Source organism: Cimex lectularius, unplaced genomic scaffold, assembly GCF_000648675.2.
Source record: "Cimex lectularius strain Harlan isolate CLEC.00 unplaced genomic scaffold, Clec_2.1 scaffold48, whole genome shotgun sequence".
Taxonomy (NCBI): Eukaryota; Metazoa; Arthropoda; class Insecta; order Hemiptera; family Cimicidae; genus Cimex; species Cimex lectularius.
Window position 1 is genome coordinate 1451971 of NW_019392708.1, and position 14016 is coordinate 1465986.

General features: G+C 35.3%; 1 protein-coding gene across 3 annotated transcripts in view; it reads right to left on the reverse strand.

Annotated features, from left to right (window-relative positions):
- The window catches only part of LOC106672934 (protein tyrosine phosphatase type IVA 1), a 59638-nt gene that overhangs the window by 14446 nt on the left and 31176 nt on the right, over positions 1 to 14016 (reverse strand). The window lies entirely within an intron of this gene.

Below are 14016 nucleotides of genomic sequence, written 5' to 3' on the forward strand. Positions count from 1 at the left end.
TCCAATACTTCGCCGCATAAAATGTTTAAATGGGGATCCGAAAGAGCGAGAAAAATGTTCATTGCTGAGCCTAGGAAAAGAACGAGTTAGCTATTTTTTCACGTGGTCTGCCATAAAATGTGTGCTATGGCAAGATGGAGGAAAATTATTCTTGCCAAAGCTTTTAATAAGAAGTTCATGAACCGCTTAATGTCTGAGTTAAATAAAGTTATGACATTAATGCTTGACCTTCAAGGATTGTATCGATTTCAAATTTACACTAAGCACACAGGACTTATCGAGCTAAATCATCTTAGCATATGAAGTCGTACGATTTAAAGAGTTTTTGTATCAATTTGTGTGTACTTCAGTTTTCCAATTGAAGGTTTACAATAATTCCATTTTTGCTTGATTTGCTGGTGCTTGTTCGATGATCAGCACAGCCGCTGTCAAAACGGCGATAAAGAGATGATTGTCGGCCTCATCTATCTTTACTTTCAAGGCTTTTCAATCCGGGAATTGTCTGAACCATCTCCAAGTTCGACCCATTTTTAAACTTTTAATGAAAAACCTTCGATTAATAGATAAAAACTGTCAATTATATTAAATATTGCTCCGAAAATGGTACAAGATCGTCTGAAGTAGGACCATATAATTTCAAACATTTATTGTATTATTAATTTACCATTGGTTTATTATCCTGATAGTAATGTTGTATGACAAGTCATGAGAACACGATATGCAACAGTAAATTTTAATTTAAAACAAAAAATTATTTGTTAATTAACAGTGACGTAATAAAGAGTAAACACGCCTAGTTGCCCATGATTTGGCAAAAAAACACACACGCACACAACAAAACTATTAGCTATTCTGCACAATTGGACAAAGATCGTTTTATTGGACGGTGGAATATCCGCGAGTTCCGAGAAAAATTAATGTTTATTCATTCCATTTTCCAACTAGGATCAATTAACATAGGCAACATGTTTGGCGCCTCCTGGCGTCTTTCAGACTTTAACCCTGGGCAGAATAAATAAATTAAAATAGTGGCGTCGAGCGATAAATTTTCCTTAGAGGACAGAATGGTCGGGTTTTTTACCGTTTTCTTTTATTGATTTAATACCGAAATGCAGGTGGATCGATTTAAAAAACACCTGGGTTTGGCAAATCATTTTCCCCATTGCTTGGAAGCTTTAACCAACTGTTATAAAATTAATTTAAAACTTTATTTCCGTAATAAGAGAAAATTATAACATTGCTCAATGCTTTCGACTGCCTGTGATACCTTGGTGGGTATAATTTAATTATTTTGATCCGCTCTCGCTGCCAATATAGGTACAATTTTATTTTCCTTATCTCATTTTAAATAAAGGTCTTTTGTCCCTATCATTAAATAAATTAGTGCAAATCAAAGTTCTTTCTCTCTTTTGTCAACTTTTAGTCGAGAATTGAACCCTTCAGGAGTAATTGGCAACCTTCGCTCAAATTTATTTACCCTGTTGATAATTAAAATCGTTTTATGGTCATTTTCCTCATTTAACGTACTTTTGTTATTCAGGACGAATCTTCTATTGACGCTTTCGATTTGCCCGATCGCTTCGATGAATATTAGACTTGTTTGATGATCTACGTTTATAAACCTGTTATGAAAAGTTATCGTTTTGATCGTCAAGTCCGATAAAAGAAATTGATCTGTTTACATATTTATACGATATTACCTGCGTATTAGAGTGATTAATTTTTAGCTGAAAGATTGCTTTACAATTGCATAATAGGATTTTTCCATTATTCCCATCTATATGCAAACATTAAGATAAGGCGTATAAAACAAACGACGACGAACTTTGTGAGATGAAACAATCGGAGTAGGACAATGAAAACGTACTGTAATTTAAAATATATATTAATTGAACGGTTGGTTGGATAAAACGGGGTTTAGTTTTATAAATGACAGCCAACGTGAGCTAGAATTACGCAATTGCGATACCTGCGTCACTCTTTCAAGGATTTGCCGTCCGCAGGCGTACCGTATCAATTGTCGTCATACGTTTCTCTCTTTTTTCTTTTCACCGTCTCTTCATTTTATTTATTTTCCTTTTCGTGCGTGTTTATTCAAATCCGTCAAACTCTAGATTAATTGACATACGTGAGTGTATGATTAATGTTTAGCCCAATTTAATTTTTTTTTTTGGGGGGGGGGTGGAATGGTGATATCACCAAATCATTTCTTCTGAAGACAGTTTATCAAGAAGAGAAATGAAAAAAAAAAACCAACTGCATTAATTGCGATACGGTAGCGTCATAAATATTATTGGCAAAAGTTGACAAAGACTGCTTCATTTGTGATTAAAAGTTCAATGAAAAGTTATGTAAATTTATATTGCTCTTTATAAAAAAATGCAGTTAAAAAAAAGGCCAACTTTGGAAATGCATATTTGTAAAGCCTTGTAAATCACAGACCTGAGCTGTCTCATTTTTTAGAAAATTTTACGCTGAACAAGATGGCTTATTTAAATGTTTGCCTAGCAGGCATCAGTAAATTCAAAATTTTGGGAACATTTTTGCACTTTTTACGAAAACTTCTAATAGCCATCAGTCTCTTCGGACGCTCTTTTTGTTCCTTCTGATGTCCACCATAAGCGACACAGCTATAGTCGAAGATGAGGGAGGAGACAAAGAGTTTCCCAGAGGTAAAAGGTAGCCAGAACCGGCGGAATTGAACGAGGGAAATTTTGGAAATGTGTAGTTTCCAAGAAAGGTTTTGGTCGAAGGTAACATCAAAGTAACAAAACAAACAAGGTGACACTGAACTTTAACAATTTACTCAAATTGTAGCTATTGTGCTCACCGTGCAGATGGATTTATTATATGCATGAAAGTTGCACGATAAATATTTTGTCAAATGATTATTCGGAGAACGTCAGATGCGGTCTGGTAAGACGTAGGTTTTAGAAAAACATTTTCTTTATCATGCCAACGTTCGATCTTCATTGAGATCATCTTCAGGACCTGGGATTTATAAACATTGTTTAAATTTTACAAATACATGTAGGATGTGAAAAAATGAATTTATACAATGTAAGAAATTTCAGATTAAAAAAAATGGATTTATACAATGCTAGAAAAATTGAGATAAAAAATTGAATTTATCACAATGCTAGAAAATTTAGATTAAAAAAAAGAATTTATACAATGCTAGAAAATTTTAGATTCAATCAAAGTAATACTTTTAATAAGCTTTCAATGGTCACCTTTCCATTTTGCCAAATTTCTTAACTATTTTCGAGGTATTCATGATTTTTAATGCATAAATTTTAAACCGTCATGTTTTCGCAAATTTTGCGCTCTACAACTTTGTCAAAAAGGGTACAGGGATGCGACAATTCTTACCTTTACTTATTTTTGACTTTTTGGAATGCGGAACGCTTCTGCTGTAACCAATTGCTTACCTCATCACGGAAATTCAACTTTTGCGGCTTTCAACAGGTGTTGAGGCAATTTGGCTTCGTAAAATCGGGAGAGCGAGCGAATGAGTGAGTGAGTGAGTGAGTGAGTGAGTGAGTGAGTGAGTGAGTGAGTGAGTGAGTGAGTGAGTGAGTGAGTGAGNGAGAGTGAGAGAGAGATTAAAATTTCATATCGATTGCTAAAGGACGATTTCCTGGTTCCACAGCGAAGTTTTCGTAAAAAGCGCAAAAATTAACATGTTCCCGAAATTCTGAATTTACTCATGAATGACGTAGGAAAACATTTAACAAAACCATCTTAATTAATTATACACAATTTTTTCGAAATGAAAAATTTGGCTCACAGGCGGGATTCGAACTTTCGGCTCAATACGCCGCTGCTCTACCACTTGAGCCTACCGTGACTTCGATCGCCCATGCCACAAACTTTTTCAGTCCGAAAAAATTGTGTATAATTAATGAAGTATTTATATAATTAAGCAAAAGTGGATAAAATAATTAAAAAACTATCTTGTTCGGCGTCAATTTTTTTTTTAAATGTGACCTAGCGCAGGTCTGTGACTTAAAAGGCTGAGAAAATATGCATTTACAAAGTTGGCCTTTTTTATTTATTTATTTTTTGGATGAGCATTGTATGTTGATAAAGAGCAATATTAATTAATAATTTTTATTTTTATTCAAAGATAAGTTTCTCAACTTTTGCTAATAATATTCTATGTCGCTACCGTATCGCAATTGATGCAGTGGATTTTTTTTTTAAATTCTCCACTTGATAAACTGTTTCTGATGGATAGTTTATATTTCTAATTTGCTTTTTAAATAAATAATTTGTGAATTTTCTTACAGTTGAGTGTAGTATTATGAACATTTTCAAATTAAATTAGTTGAACTTAAATTTAAAATTGTATCAACATTTTAATACTCCTCTTCTGTATTTAAATAATAAGTAAATACATTTTTTTAATAGAATTTGAGGAATCGTAGGCTATTTATATTGTAGTTTTGAAAGATAAAATTTAAAAAGTGATGCTATAGTAGAAATAAAATATTGAATAATATTTTTTTAAATTATTCTATCGGCTATTTAGTAGAAAATAACACTTATGGAGCTTTGTTCATTATGTGACTTGAGGGCGAGGGAGGATTTTATTTATTAAACATTTTTAATTTTTGTGTTATTAGTAGTGAGTACCTAAGAGAATTTATATTTGATTTCTTCTCTCTTTTTTTCTCGTTAAAATGTATTAAAATATGTGCAATGGTCAATAATTAGTATGATATTTAGTAGTATATGGTTATTTTACAAATAAAAAATACATACAAGAAAATCAACTTGTTTGCTTGAACGTTGCTATTTTATTGCTTGAACGATTGATCCTAAAGTTCTTTTGTTAACGCATCAACCGAGATCAGGAACCATCATGTCATTAAAATAGATTGCAACTACCATTTTTCTTCAATACCGCAGGTGCTGTTGTGACTTTCTGATATGACTGACCTTATTTTTAGACAGGGAAACATCAGGCGTAGGTTTGGTTTTTATTTGTTAGTTTATTGAGCTTTCTTTATTATCATTCACAATTCGCATACCTATCTTTTTTTTATTATAGGAAATGGTTTTTGATGACGAAAAAGAATGAAGAAATGCCAACCCTAACACACTACAAATAGTTATCTAAATTTGCCCGTGATATGCTACCTTTGAAGTGACTGCTTTCAAAAATAAAATAGTATTGAGTACAGAAAATAGATTTCGTTCATTTTTTATCTTGATCTATTCCATATACGTAGACAACCAAAAATCTGCTTTCATTAAAAAGTAGTCTTTATTTATTATTTTTTGATTAAAAACAAGTATAGGTTTTGGGGTGCTTTCCCCCTATTCAGCCGTTATGACTAAAAAAACCATCAAATATTAAAAACGTAACAACCTAAAGAATAAAATAACAACAACAATATTATCAATGTATGATAACATAGTTTTTTCAAATTTTCATTCAGATCCTACTAACTTGCTATCAATGAATACAACATGACGAAGAGTAGTGAGTAAATATTTAAACAAAATTAGTAGTTAAGGTTATTTTTTTAAAGTGGCATACGATTGGCAACCTGCAAATAAATTTAAACAGACGAAATATTTAGTTGAATCTTATAAGGATTATTCTAAACTGGCAAACATTAGTTAAATTGTTTACAAATAAATACAGTTCGTGATCCCATTGCGTTGACGGGTTGCTTTAAAAGTTTAATGATTCTAAACAGCAAGGGAAAACCCGATATTATTTTCTAATCGATAAAATAGAATAGTTAATTGCGATAGAAACTTAACTTTTAACGGCAAATTTCCACGTGATTGGTCTTTATCTAATAGAAAATTATAAAAACAAGTTCTATTGTTCCATCGAAATTCAGGGCGTAAGTGGAAATGTAAGAATTTTATCAACGATGATTTATTAAAAAAATATTTATCGACCAAAGGAGTTGGCTATTATATAATTTTTTTTAAAAATTAACTTAAGCCCTTATTTGAATTATGTTGTAAATAAATAAATAATTCCTCACTGAAGATGCCAAAACGCGTTTGGGTAGTTCAACAAACCCGCGAGTAAAGATGGACCCTGGACCCAACAATTTACTAGGACGACTACATTGAATGCGATGAAATGAGTACAATAAAAAAAAATTACTACAAAAATTGAATTTGTTACCAATAAAATTACAACCCTGAAAAGATTTTTTTGCCAGTTTTGCCCCGAGGGTGCAGAATGTTCGATTGTAAAATAAGCAAATATATATCCTTGATCCAGTAACTCTTCTATTTTCCTCTTACTGCTATTTTGGTAAATCATTGAAAACAATAAAAGCTGTAAATTCTCTACTTCGGACTTGGTGACCTTGCAAATCAATATACACCCTGGGCTCTGAGGACTGGCAGAAATACGACTTAAATGCCTTTGCTGCTCCCCCCCCCAAAAAAAAAGACATCACAATCGCCAAATTCTCGGGTGAATTGATAATTCGCGCAAATCTTTTTCCGGCTTTAAGGAACGCCAACGAGTGTGAGAGGGGAGATGATGACGAAGTGAACTCTTCACCCCTCCAACCTAGCGAACGTAGTGTCAACGGAAGAACGTGAGCGTACTCATCGTCGATCGTCCCTAGTTTAGAAAGAAACGTTGGTTGAGAGGGCTGATGGGGTTACTTATAGTACTCTATCGGCTGTGCAGAGTGTCAGTGTAAATTGGTGCATGTGTGCAGTCTAGATGGATGTGATTGAGTGTACTTCCGATGGGGGCTGAAATGACTTTAGTTGAGAGCCCCGAAAATAAAACATATACGGCGTGAAAAATTATTGATAAACAATTAACATACTAGAGGTCGGAAAAAATATTGTTTGTTATCCTACTTTGATTTATACATACAAAGACAAAAAAAGAAAACAACAGGACACTCGTATTTGGTTGTTCATAACAAACTACATGTATTTTTAGAGTTATATTAATTACAACATACTTATTTTAATGTAAACCAAACGAGGTCAAACATTCACGAGTTTTAATAAAAATGAGTTAATTGTTTGAAAGAAAATTCACCAAAATTCCGGAAAATCATTTAGTGATAGAGTGAAATTTAACTAACAATTTATTACCTAGTTTTGCTCTTAATAACGCGAATCACCTCCTCTGACCTCGCGGAGGGCCTAAAGTCTGCTAGGCAACGAATAAATGAGCGATCGGATTTCGACTTGTGTGAAAAAGACTCCTATTCTTCAACAAGAGCGGTTTGAAGCTGTTCAACGCTTGTTGGAAGCTCACGATTTCTAACACGTCTTTTTATCTAGTCCCAGAAACGTTCTGTGGGATTCATAAAAGGAGAACGTGCCTAATTCATTGTGGCCTACATCCTTCAAGTAATAAGTGACAACTCAGCTACATGCGTTACCACGAAGTTGTCCCGAACAAATGGAGCGAATGAGAACAAAGTTTCCACAAGAACTCAACTTAGTGCAGCCAAAGATCCATTTTGTATAATTATTTGGAGGTCGTGAGATGCGGTCTGGTGTGACATTTTACCAACGTCCAACGTTTCGATCTTTGTTGAGATCATCTTCAGGGCTCAATAAAGATCGTTGGCACGATAAATAACATGTTTTTCTAAAACCTACGTCACACCAGACCGCATCTCACGACCTCCAAATAATCATCAAGTAACGGTCACTAAACACCACACATTTTGTATAATAATCAGTTCGGTATGGAAATGAACTTTGATTCCACCCCATATCATTCATAACTGATTGTCTTTGAAAGCGCTGTGATTCACACGTGGCACATGAAGCAAAGCGTTCTCCAGTCTTCTCCATAAATAAAAATTCATCAATGTTGGAGTGATTGGGACTACAGCTTTCAGAAAAACGTCTTCCATGTACCTTTGTGTTTAAGCGTTCTTCAAGTCATCTTCATACAGGGTTCCGTTCAGATGATTGCCACAAACCAAATCGGTATTCATCTGTGAAGTGGAAGACCCATATTGTTCACGTGTCCAAACGCTGATTTGCGAATAGTCGCCTTCTACGTGATACCTCTCTGGCAGTAGAGAACCTGAAACGGGATGTCTAGAAACTAGGCTATTCTCACGAAGCCTTATCAGGCTTTTGGAACTCATCCTTCCGTTATGGACCGTTTGGGGTTGACTACTTTTCAAGTCGTTAAATGGCAGTTCCATCGTGCGTTAAGAACAATAAAACGATATCTAGCTGTCGGATATCGGGGTCGACCACGATCGGATGGCCCTAAACCGCTGTAGACCATTGTGGATGGTAGAGCGCGGCACAACCAGGAGTTCGGGACTCTGCAACGGTCGTTACATCCGTCGTTAGTCAAAGCATCTGCCCGGGCGAGATCTTCTCGTCTTAATATCATGCGTTATCAATTAAAAATTAATTTTTTAGTCAAATTTATCTGACATCCGGTGCAACACTTCTAAATTCCTAATTCCTCTGTACTTAATACAATATCCACGGAATTACTACCGTTGGAAAGCTTAATTTCTCCTCTTTGAGTATATGTTATCAACAATATTTTTTTTTTATGTCATCATAAGTGAGAAAAATAGGGATGAAATCAGCAAAACTTCTCCGAACTTCAGAAAAGAATTATGTATTGCATTTCAATAGATTTCTGGAGTTTCCTCGCCTCCAGCTTAATTTTTTTGTATTTTTGCAAAATTAGTTAGAATATACCTTTCTTTAAACAAGAAACAAGAGTAAATAAATTATTCATATAATTTACAATTGTAAATTAAAAAAAAAAAAAAGTTTGAAATGCCTAGATTGCTAGAGTCGTCTTTTCGTTTTGGTAAATTTCTATGTTAATAATTTATCATTATTATTTATTGTTTTATTATTACTGATTATTTTTTTTAATCCGACTTAATTTGAATTGTCAAAATACATGCCGAATAAAGACCCATATTAAAGAAAATCACATAAATTATGGTACTTAGTAAACGTCATTTTCTCGGATCCTAGAGCCTTGGGCAAGAACGACCGTCACCAATACAGATATCATTAAAATCTGTGATCCCACGTCCATAGCCACCCTTCTAAGTGAGAAGAGGTATCCTACAAAGAAGATGAAAGGATGGTTTTCGGAAACCAAGTTTCCGGAGCTTTTTCAGCGCTCACCTTTCATCAGGGCTAAGTTTTTGAAATTATTTTAGTCACCGACAGAAATCTATAAATCCAAGATTAAATGTTGGCATAAGGTCATTGATCACCATTCCCGGTATAAAGTTAGTTATTAATTATTCCAGGGTTTAAGAATGGGTTGACGTCAATGAAACTCACCCCGTCGTGTCCGAGGTCGATCCCGAAGGGTGGATTTCCCAACCCCAAACCACCCCCGGTTAAAATTGAATTTGGACTGACGTCACGAGAAAATCGACCCTTGCGTCATGTGATTTCAGCTGATGTCATAGTCACGTTGTTCTACCATCGATTCCGTAGGGTTATGTCTAATTGCGAAATTCCAATATGGGATAAAGGGAAAAAAAGAAGCGTTTTAAATTAAGAGGGGGAGATTAAGAATTGATTTGTACAAGGAGGAATATCCCTCAGATTATTAATCATGTGACATTTTTTGTGCCTATGCGTAATTTTTTCCATTTAACTTTCATCCATTACATCGCGTCTAGATAACCGGATCATCTTATCAGATCGTGGCAGTTTATATTTTTTAGGAGCATTAACCCCAGGAAGAAAAAATCGATTATTAAATCGTAACGTATCCGAAGGTTGCCTTCCATAAAATAAAACCAATTTTTAAACATATTTTCTTGTAACACGATGTTTTCTGCCATGCTTCTTGCAAAGGCATCTCTGGAATATTAATTGTTCATATACTTCAAAGGTTTCAGGAATGGAATGGTCGATACCAGCAGCGGTTTTTGATCTCTTTTTACGGACAAATTGAGAAATTTTTTCATGACTCACCGACTCAAAGCCATATTATACCGAATAATCCTAAATTCTAGCTTTATTCAATTCGTTCAAAATAATTCGAATAAACATCAATTGTGAATAGGACGGAATTATGCCGCATGTTTGTTGCTCATTTTATAAGCCAATTTGTGTAAGTTTTCATGACTCGACGCAATATTCAGAAATTGACCGAGGGATTGAATAAAGAGAGCAAAAACCAGGCGAATGGTGTAATTCCTTTCAATCAACAATTATTGAAGGACGAAATCAATAAAACTAGAATTCTCAATTTATATTTGCCCTGTTTTCCTTATCCTTTCAAACTCAACTGAGGCTTCAGATGTTTCAGCATAATTGACTGTGGTTATGACAAGACTAAATGTAGTCCTTCCTTCCAAGTAACCTGTGCCATTTCCTAAATTGATTTCTCATGTACAAATTTGTATTGTTTTGTATTTAATTATTTGTTTCAAATAGTCATCTACTTTTAGTGATTTTAAATATCCATTAAATTATTGATTAATTTATGCTTACACATTTATATTGTTAATAACATTCAAATTAACCATGTACCAACCAAGTTTTGCATTAAAAAAACGGTGTAGACTGGGACATCCGCGCTGTGCGAAACTGAACAAATTGGGTGCAACCAATATGTCACATGCACCGACTCACTCAGTGCGGTCTTAGACATCCGTAATATCTTCACCATGGACCCACTAATCCAGGGAATACAAGAGAAATTCAGGGAAATACACGAACAAAGAAAAGAGGTAGTTATTGCCTGGATACCGGGCCATGTCGGCATAGAAGGTAATGAAAATGCCGATCAAGCTGCCAAACGAGCAGCGGTAATGCCACATGACCCGGAAACTCCCGTGAGTCCAGCGGATGTCAAAAAATATATGAAGAATCTTTGCTGGAAAGATTGGCAGAACCGCTGGGACAAAATGACTGACAATCTAAAAGAACTAAAACAGTCGGTCAAACCGTGGGCCATGGATAGTATGAGCAAAACAGAGAGAATAATTTTGACCCGACTGCGAATAGGCCACACTAGACTGACGCATGGTCATCTCTTGGCAAGGAAAAGTCCACGGAGATGCCCATTGTGCGGCGCACAAATAACTGTTAAACATTTACTAACCGAATGCGAACTACTGGCGCCGCACAGAACAAAGTGTGGCCTTTCCTCGAGCTTGAAAGAGGTTTTGCAACACAGCAATGACAACAGCAAGAAAGTAATCAAATATCTGAAGCAAATAAATGCATATGGTCGCCTTTAAGGCTTCTCCACACGTTGTTTCATTTTCCCTTCCTGAAGTGAGTGTATTTATTGGCGAGAATGTGTGAGTGCATGGGTGGGTGGTGGTCGGAATATCGAGTACCCCACAGACCCACCAAGCAAGGATAGATATCTCTTTGTGTGTTTTTGGTAGAATGAATGTATTTATTGGCGCAAAAGGGAGTGTGTATGGGTGGGTTGTGCAGGAATATCGAGTACTCCACAGACCCACCGATTTAGGTTAGTATTAGGCTATAATATCTTTTAGAGTGAATGGGCGGAGGCACAGTTGTAATATTAAATGCGCCAGTGGCTCCGCATTTTTTAATTTGTAAATACAGAATGATTGGTTACTGTTTGAGTGAATGTATTTATTAGTGTGATAGTAGTGTATGCATGGGTGGAATATCAGGTACCCCATAAACCCACCACCTAGGTTAACGTTTTAGATTAATTGTAATTTTAATTGTACATAATGTATGGATATATTTATTAGCGTGAACGAGGGCGGGTCTTCAGAGGAATATCGAGTACTCTGAAACCCGCCTATAGGCTAGGCTAGGATTGAATGTTAATGAATGAGATAGTTTCAGAGCCTTTTCACGACGTGTGGGAGGGCTAAAAATGTAGAAATAACGTCCCAGAACACAACCAGAAAGATCGCCAGACTTCCTACAAAAAAGCTCATTAAAAAAAAAAAAAAAAAAAAAAAAAAGATACTTAAATGTCATAGTTTTTGATGAATATTCTGTGCTTTGGATATTTTTTGTGCAATCCAATGAAAATAAGTGAAAAATCTCTGTCATACAAACCATCCCCACCGATACAAACTGACAGTAATAAACCGTACCTATGGCAAAAACGACGAAAAAACAACCAAAATGTAGGACACAATAACGGCTCCAACATAAACACGATCGACCCAATAATAAACAAAATAAACACCACAAAAACAGACACTAAATGGACGACATTCATATACATACTGAAAGAAACGTACACAGATTATTTAACAAATAGACATTAAAACATCAGTGAAAACTAACAAACACAATACTACTATGACAAAACTAACCTATTTAACAAAAATGGCATATATATCATAACCTGCGAATGCAGAGAGAAATACATAGGACCGACAGGACGAAAAAATAGTTAGGGACTATGAGGGAAAATTAAATACGCGAATTACCTCACAGAGTATCATCAAAAACCTTCACCAATAGAAACAAGCATTAAACAATTACATGACGTACCAAAAATTGGACATACTTGATAGGTTGGAAATATAAGCATATTTAAGAATAAAAAAACTCATTAGCATACAGTTCACGTACATCGTTTACGCCATTCCACACTTTGAGATAAAAAAACCAGTGTCACGAGCGGGATTCGAACCCACGACCTTCGGCTAAATACGCCACTGCTCTACCACTTGAGCTATCGTGACTTCGATCCACTCGGACACTAACTTCCCACCTCAAGTCACGATGAGAATCTGAGCTTTAAAATTGTTCCAAATTTCGACAGTTAAGAATCAAGTGTTTTAGTGTATCTGGACGAACTTGCGACTTGCCAACTCTGCTGTTTGAAAATACTCGAATTTTATGTAATATATATTCTGTGTCAAAAACTTCCCATCTGATCCCAAAGGAAATTCGTCTATCAAAATTCCAAAATGGAAGAGGAATCGATGTGTAACGTTTTTATGGCGTAAAATGGACGACAAAGGGAAAACAACATTTCAGCTCGGTCTGAAAATCGCTTTTCCTGAAATGCTGTATTTTGACTTTTCTGTACACTATGCTCCAAAATTCTTCATCATATTGAAACATATTTCATTCATATTTTTACCTTTTATAGAGTGATAATAGCAAACAATCGTCGGGAGCAATTCATTTAAAAAATCCAGGTAAGGAGAAATATATTTTTTGTAGAAAAAAGTGTTAATTTTGTAACAATTTTACGTTGTTCGCAACAATCAACAATTCGCTGCTTTTAAACAACTCTAGCTATTAAGTCGAATTAAAAAAATAAAATCAAATAAATAAAAATAAAAAAAGCTAGCTCAAATGGTAGAGCTCAAGTGGTAGAGCAGCGGGATATTTAGCCGAAGGTCGTGGGTTCGAATCCCGCTCGTGACACTTGCTTTTTCATCTCAACCAATACCTTACTTAAAGATTAATTAATTGAAAGAAGTTATTTGACAATAAGGACCACGAAATCTAATGGATTTACTAATAAAAAGAAATAAGACGACGATCACAACGGCAATAAATCCAAACTATCCACCAAAGAAACCGACAAAAGAAAACGCCGACACACGTACTTCACCCCTCACGATCGATTAAATTGCGAAATTTTTCATTCATTTAGGCAGACAAGCTAAAAATGGCGAAATGAAAAACGCGTCTGAAAACTAACCCAGCAAGGATAACCAGATCAAGATGAGCGGTAAAGATAAAATTACAGGTACATCACCCCGCAGATCACAGGAGGAAACCTCAAGGCCTTGACGGCAACCCCGTGGCCACTTATCGTACCTTTGGAATAGTCTAAAATAGCAAGACAAGAGTACGAAGGTGCATTTCGAGGCCATTAATTGTGACAGTGTCTTCCTTCCGGCTAGCATGATTGACCATTGCTCTCGGGCGTTAGCATCTCACCTAGAAGTATGTTCCGCAACTCATCTCGACGATCCCCAGTATTCAATTTCCATTTGAAATATATTCAAAAATTCCAATTACGTAACTAAACAAAAATCCTTCTTATCAGACGCATGCTTACAAGTCATTAGTGGC